Here is a 6,765-nt window from a genome sequence, read left to right as displayed (position 1 = left end):
GAGGTGTTCACTCTAGAGGATCTGAATTGGTGGTGCTGTGGTGATGAGGTTCTTGTTGGCGAGGATTGCATCTAGTGTATGTTCCGCTGCGTGAGTTGCTACTTTGATTAGTTGATGTAGTGTCATTGTCTTCAGATGTTTGGCTAGTGATTTTTGTGTGATTGTGGTTTCTTCGTCAAACCAGATGTTGAAGTCACTGAGGATTGTCAGGTGCTCCTGTTCGATTGCTAGGTTGGAGATTGTTTTGTTGAAGGCATACACGAAGGTTGCGTCATATGTCGGTGGTCTGTATACCAGAATACATTTTAGGGTTATTTGATAGGTGAAGGATTAGAGATTCGCAGTTCTTGCTGCTTAATGAGTCTTCTATTTAAATGTTCATGTGTTCCTTGTATGCTATTGCCAGTCCTCCTCCTCTTTTGTTTTTCCAGTTTGCTTGTGTGCACTTGAAGTTGTCAGGAAGGCAGTTATGGAGTGTGATTTTGTAGTTGTCATCTAGCCATGTTTTGGTTATGAAAGGGATGTTGCTACCTCCATCGCACAGGAGGTCGTAGATCTTGGTGGCATGTTTGTACATTGACCTAGCATTGATTAGGTTGCAGCACATCTTTTTGGTGTGCTTAGGTTTATTTATTGATCCCTGTTTTGAATTGCGGATGTTCAGTTGGAGTGCTTCTGTTTTGTTGTCGCAGATTGGTTGGGGTTCAGTGGAGGCTGCTTCGTCATTGAGGCAGTCTGTTAGGTTGATAATTGGGTTGATGAATTCTACAGCTTCATCATCTGTCTTGTTTTGATGTGGTTGTTGATGGTACCCTTGTGTCTTTGTGGTACATTAAATAAAGGCATTGGTATCGTACCTTTCACTTCTTGGGGCCTATCCTCTTTTTTGCAGGGTTCCAGAAGGTACTTAGCTTGTCTGGACATGTCGGTGATGTTGAAGTGTGATGGTTCTGCGTTTTTTGCGAGGTACGGTATAAGGTATAGAGATTTATCTATTATGTTTGCTCTGTTGGTTGTGTTGTTTGCTGGGATGCGTTCTGTACTTGTGATGGCTTACAGTGGAGGCGGTGAAGGTGTGAATCTGTTCAGATTGATCCTTGTTCTAATTCTCTTTGACGGCGTCCAATTCTGCATCGCAGAAATTTGTGTCCTTGGTAGTAGGAGGTATTGAATTTACAGGGGCAGAAGTTCACTTGTCGGGCCTTGCGTTTGGACGATGTTGGGGTTTATCCTCTTACATTGCGATAACTGTATGCCCTCTGTGGGTGGCTATCCACTTAGCGGGTTAGGTTTGGGTGTTCCTCTATCTATGGGTGGACTGACTAGGTGGAGTACTACGTGTTGGAGGGGGTAGCACAGTTTGGTATGGAGATTGCAGGTTCCTGGTTAATTTGGGTATTGATATGGTTATATTTACTAGATTTCGGTGATTGCTGGGTGATCTTGGGTAACAGGGGGCCTAGAATAAAATGATGGCAGGCAATGACAGAATAAACTTAGATTTGAGCTACCTAGGTAAGGGGAGAAAGGCCCAGGTTTCACAGAATGGCAGGCAGTGATAAAACAAACACCTAGATTCGAGATTCCTAGATAGTGGGAGAAATGCTTAGGTTTCACAGAATGGCAGGCAGTGATCAAAATGCACCCACATTTGAGATTCCTGGATAGTGGGAGAAAGTTGAAATAGTAAGAATCAATAGTTTTAGTGGAATTTTGTACTCAGTCTTCTTTTAAGTGTTAATACACCCACCAAATGTCAATATTTGGTTTAATACAGACCTGTGATTTGTGTTATTGTTTGTAGTGTAATCGATGCTGGTCACTAAAGGGGTATAGAAGTTTAAGACACTGATTACAAGAAATATTTCGTCCTGAAGAAGGCCCTAGAAACTTTCCAGAAAAGGACACTAGAGATAGTGTATTTATATATGCCGAGGCCGAAACATGTCGACTATCTGTAAGACGGTAAATAGCAAAAGTCAATAGCAAAAGTCTTTTCACAAGAATGAACTGTCCAAGATATTGATATCTACCCCAATGTAATTCGTGTGTATATTTGTTTTTCCCATTTGTGTGGATGTCCAAAAATAGTGGTTTTAATAATTGTTAACCTGCATCACAGATGCTGTGCTGTATAGGATACCATATTTTAGGTACTATTGATAATTAATAAAGTGATTGTTTTTGTAAAGAAGTGTGTGTGGTCACATGGAGGGTAATATCTCCTTGTTTGTGTTGATTTATACAAAGTAATTTTGTGTTGATTTTCAGAATGCAAAAGTTTTTAAAAGTCTCACCATTTTATGTGACATCAGCGGAGAGAGGGGTATTCAGTTTTTCAATTTTCCCATGTTCGTCTTGAATTTTCCCGTTTGAGAACTGATGCCCTGTTAATAAAAAAATCAGGGAAAATACCCAATTCTCGAACACTAGCGGGAGAAAGGGCTAGGTTTCACAAAATGGCCAGCAGTAATCAGAAATACACCCAGATTTGGGATTCCTGGGTAGTGGGAGAAAGGCCAAGGTTTCACAGAATTAGCTGGCAATGATCAAAATACAGCTAGCATTCAGATTCCTAGATAATGGGAGAATGGCATATGTTTCACAGAATGGCATGCAGTGATCAAAGTACACCCAGATTTGAGGTTCCTGGATAGTAGGAGAAAGGCCTAGATTTCACAGGATGCCAGCAGTGATTAAAAAACTCCTAATTTGAGGTTCCTATATAGTGGGAGAAAAGCCTTTGTCTCACAGAATGGCAGGCAGTGATCAAAATACATTTAGATTTGAGATTCCTAGACAGTGTGAGAAAGACGCCTAGGTTTTACCATACAGTAGGTAGTTCAATGTATGCATGTAAGTTGTGTTCACATTGGATTCTCAAAGGATGTACTGTGTGTGTGTGTGTGGTTAGATTACTTACTGCAGGAGGAGGAAGCAATTACTACCCGTAGTTCTCCCTACCTTGTCTGGTTGACGGCTGTCTGTTCCTCTTTAGGCATGTGTGGATACTGTCTGACTGGGCTTATGCTGTTGGCGGGCGAGCTGAGGTTTGAGCGGGGAGCTTGTGGCAGCTGCTTTTGAAGTAGGCGAGTCTTGCCATTGCAGATGGGTGTAGGGTGTCCAGCACTTCTTAACCTGTTGCTTGTTCGCGGCTTTGTGTGGCAAATGGGCAAGAGGTTAAGTGGGTACTTAGTGGTTGGCAGCCTGCTTCCCCTGCTGACACCTGCAGACACCTTTTGGAGCTGCCTGTAGGGGCTGGCATTTGCCTTGGGGGGGGGGGGTTAGCAACAGGGGTTGCAATGGGCAGAGGGCTGCCCTAGCAGTGTGATACATATTGGACCTGTTGGCCAATCAGGGGAAGAGGGAGGGACGAGAGGCGGGGTAAGGGAAGGGAAACCCACGGAATGCGACCTGGAGAGCGCTCGGGGACTTTGGGAGCAAAAGCTACTTTTTAAATGCCAGAAATGAGGGTGAACAGATTGGGCACAGCAATCACCTACACCAGGGACTTAAATGGTGGGGTGGGCGTTGCAGATGGGAGACTCTTGTGTAGCTAACACATAGCTTGGGCCAATTAGGGAGGAGAGAGAGACGGGAGATGGGATAAGGGGAGGGAAACACCCAGTGAGTGCACAGGGGGAGGGGGAGCAAAAACTACTTATTGAAGGCCAGAAAATGGGGGGGGCAGATTGGGCATGACACTCACCTGCACCAGGGACCTAAATGGTGAAGTGGGTGTCGCAGATGGGAGCAAAGACTCTCATATAGCTAACACAGAGCTTGGGTCAATCAGGGGAGCAGGGAAGGATGGGAGATGGGATAAGGGAAGGGAAATGCACAGGCTGCGACCTGATGAGTGCATAGGGGCTGGGTGAGCGAAATCTACTTTTTAAAGGCCAAAAATGGTGGGAACCAGATCGGACACGACACTCATCTGCACCAGGGACCTAAATGGGAAATTCCAGACTTTATGAGCTAATAATGAAGAGACCAACAGCCACCACTAGTATAGATGAATAGCCACATGATTGGGGCCATTAGAAAACAGTACATCCTGAAAACACTCTCCTTTCCACTGTTACTCTCGAAGATTGACTCCAGTGAACCAAACAACATAACTTTACATATGTCTCAAGGGATTGAAAATGCATTTTATTACAACAAATATAAACTGTGTCACCTTGCAGCAGCAAAATAAAAGTTCATGCAAAATGGAAAAAAGATTATTCCCATGGTCCACTCACAAATAAATAATCTTAAAAAGTACATACAAAAAAGGAACGCATGCTGAATACCTTATCAATCCTCTCCTCAAAAGTTGCAATCATGCTCTCAATATGGTTTGGGATTTCGTGAAACTTCCTTTTTATTCTCTTGCACACTCGCTGAAGTGTTCAGAGACGGCAATGGGCCTGGTGGGTTGGTGCTAATGTCACTTGGGCAAGGGTCACTGCAGACGTATGTCTCTTCTTAAGGTAGAGATCCTGAAAGCGTGTGAACCTCCTTTGCCACAGTGACTTCACAGCAATGTGTGAGCTTCCTGGATGTGGTTCCTGATTTCCATCTGAGAATAGAATAAGGTGTTTATGTAGTATTTAGTGGCTAGTCAAGTTTAACAATTCCAATTGGATCAGACTTGAGATTGTTTACCTCTGTGAGCGTTTTTCCGTGTTTAGAGTTAAAAGTTCAAACATTTATAGTTTAGATTTAGAGATTACATTTTAAAGTTAATTTTTGAAGTGTTTTAAATTAAATTGAAAGTCAGTACAAAGGTTATGAGACTTATATTTCACAGTTCCATATCTGCATTGACATGATAATGACAGGTCCAGATCATGTCACTACACATTATCCAATAGTAATGGGACTCTTCCAAGGGGTGTGTGATGTGTGATGCCAGTTATCATTTCCATCTTGGAGACCACCTTTGCCAACAATGTCTTCCTTACTGAGGGTGCCCTCGAACCACACTGTAGCATAAGTGGCATGTAACTTTCCACATAGCTTTTCTGGCAGCCCACCTCCACCTCAGTAAATTGTGTACTCGTCGGGGCCATCTTCCAAATAACAAACACCCAGTTACGGTCACCAAGGGACAGCAGAAGCTAAGGTGATCCCCAAATCCTGTGTGTTGTGTACGCACATTGGGCTTCATTCCGAGTCAGCCGGTCTGGTAAAAAAGTGCCAGTATTCGCGAATACTAGCACATTACCAGACCGGCGATAGTCAGCCGGTGGGGCACCTGGGTAACCTCCAGATAATAGCTGGAGGTAAGCCAGGCGCCCTACTGGAAAAAAGCTGTCCTATGGGACTCCATGAATGGGGATTTACACCGTCCTTCCGGCACCCGTAATCCAGCAGCAATGCTGCCTTACCGGGTGCCAGAAATGGTATCTACATTTGCTGGTGTTGTCGCTGCTCTACCGCCAGGATATCGGCACACTCAGAATGAGGACCATTGACTCCTGCTTCCGTCTCTGTCATGCACACTTTGCTTTAATAAACAAAAGCGAATGTAGCTATATGCCTTTTGTTTTCCTCTAAATGTACTTTAGCCCGTAATAATGTGTATTAATGAGGTTATTTGTGTTGTTTATGTTTCACTGAATGCACTTTAGCAGGTAATACACTTTAAAGTGCACTCCATTGCTGTGCACTAGTCCATACATATACATGTATGTAAGGAATTGTAGCTACAAAGACAATTGGTGAGAAATGGCCTCTGCAAAATGAGTGGTGCAGGCAAAATAATGTTGCCTCTGGCATAGGAGGAAAAACACTTCAAACTTCATATCCGCACAAATGTGTGCAGCTATGAAAGCAGGACATTCGCAGAATTGTATCTGCCGAATACAAGATTTGCACAACCCTGCTTTGAATACTACATTGTGAAATTCTTTGAACAATATGAAGTGGAAACTATTGTAGGTGGAAATTGATTGTCTGGCATGTGTAAAAACCATCCATCCGTCTTGATGGTGAAGTGGGAGAATGGAAAACCAGGCTCCCGTCCTTCACCTCTCACGCTTGGCCTAGAGGGTCACGACCCAAACACCCGCCACGAGAAGAGTTTGCCCATTTACCAGACGACCAGATACCCTGGTACAGGAACATACGGATGTGTCCATCTGCTTGCCCAGCAGCCCGCACTGGCCATGCCGACACCTGCGGCACGGATCAACTAGACTAAAATCTACACGTCGTTAGATATGCCATGACGACCTAGACAACGGGAAGCACATCTGTACAAATATACACACTGGACATTCCCACACCAACCTACACGAAGAATATACTCAGTGCTATGACGTAGGCGACAGGCATATTCACGGACGTGCATCTTTGTTATTTTTATATAGGCTTTCAGAATGCAGAAACGCAAGACGCGTCATGAACTTTTACTAGCTTGCTCACGCTTCTCTTTGAAATCAGGTACAACGATGAGAAATATAATAAAGACAATACCGATTATGGAATTATATGCTCCTATAACCTAAAGCACCTGTGCACCAAACGAACAACTTATGCACCGGGCCAAAGTAGGCCTCAAACAAGAGCTCCCGTGAACATCAACAAGACAAGAGTCAGTTGCTGATCCTACAGAATGAGCTTGGCGAAGCAACCAGCCAAGGTCGCAATGTTGCAAACCCACGTTCCAAGAGCAAATCATCAAAGGCACGATGTTGCAACCTCGCACTCCGCGCACTAACGTTAAAGTCACACCGACAAATTAAACCAGACGCACAGTAGAAAAACAATATT

This window comes from Ambystoma mexicanum, chromosome 10, assembly GCF_040938575.1.
Source record: "Ambystoma mexicanum isolate Mex_15411 chromosome 10, UKY_AmexF1_1, whole genome shotgun sequence".
Taxonomy (NCBI): domain Eukaryota; kingdom Metazoa; phylum Chordata; class Amphibia; order Caudata; family Ambystomatidae; genus Ambystoma; species Ambystoma mexicanum.
This window is presented reverse-complemented; position numbering follows the sequence as displayed.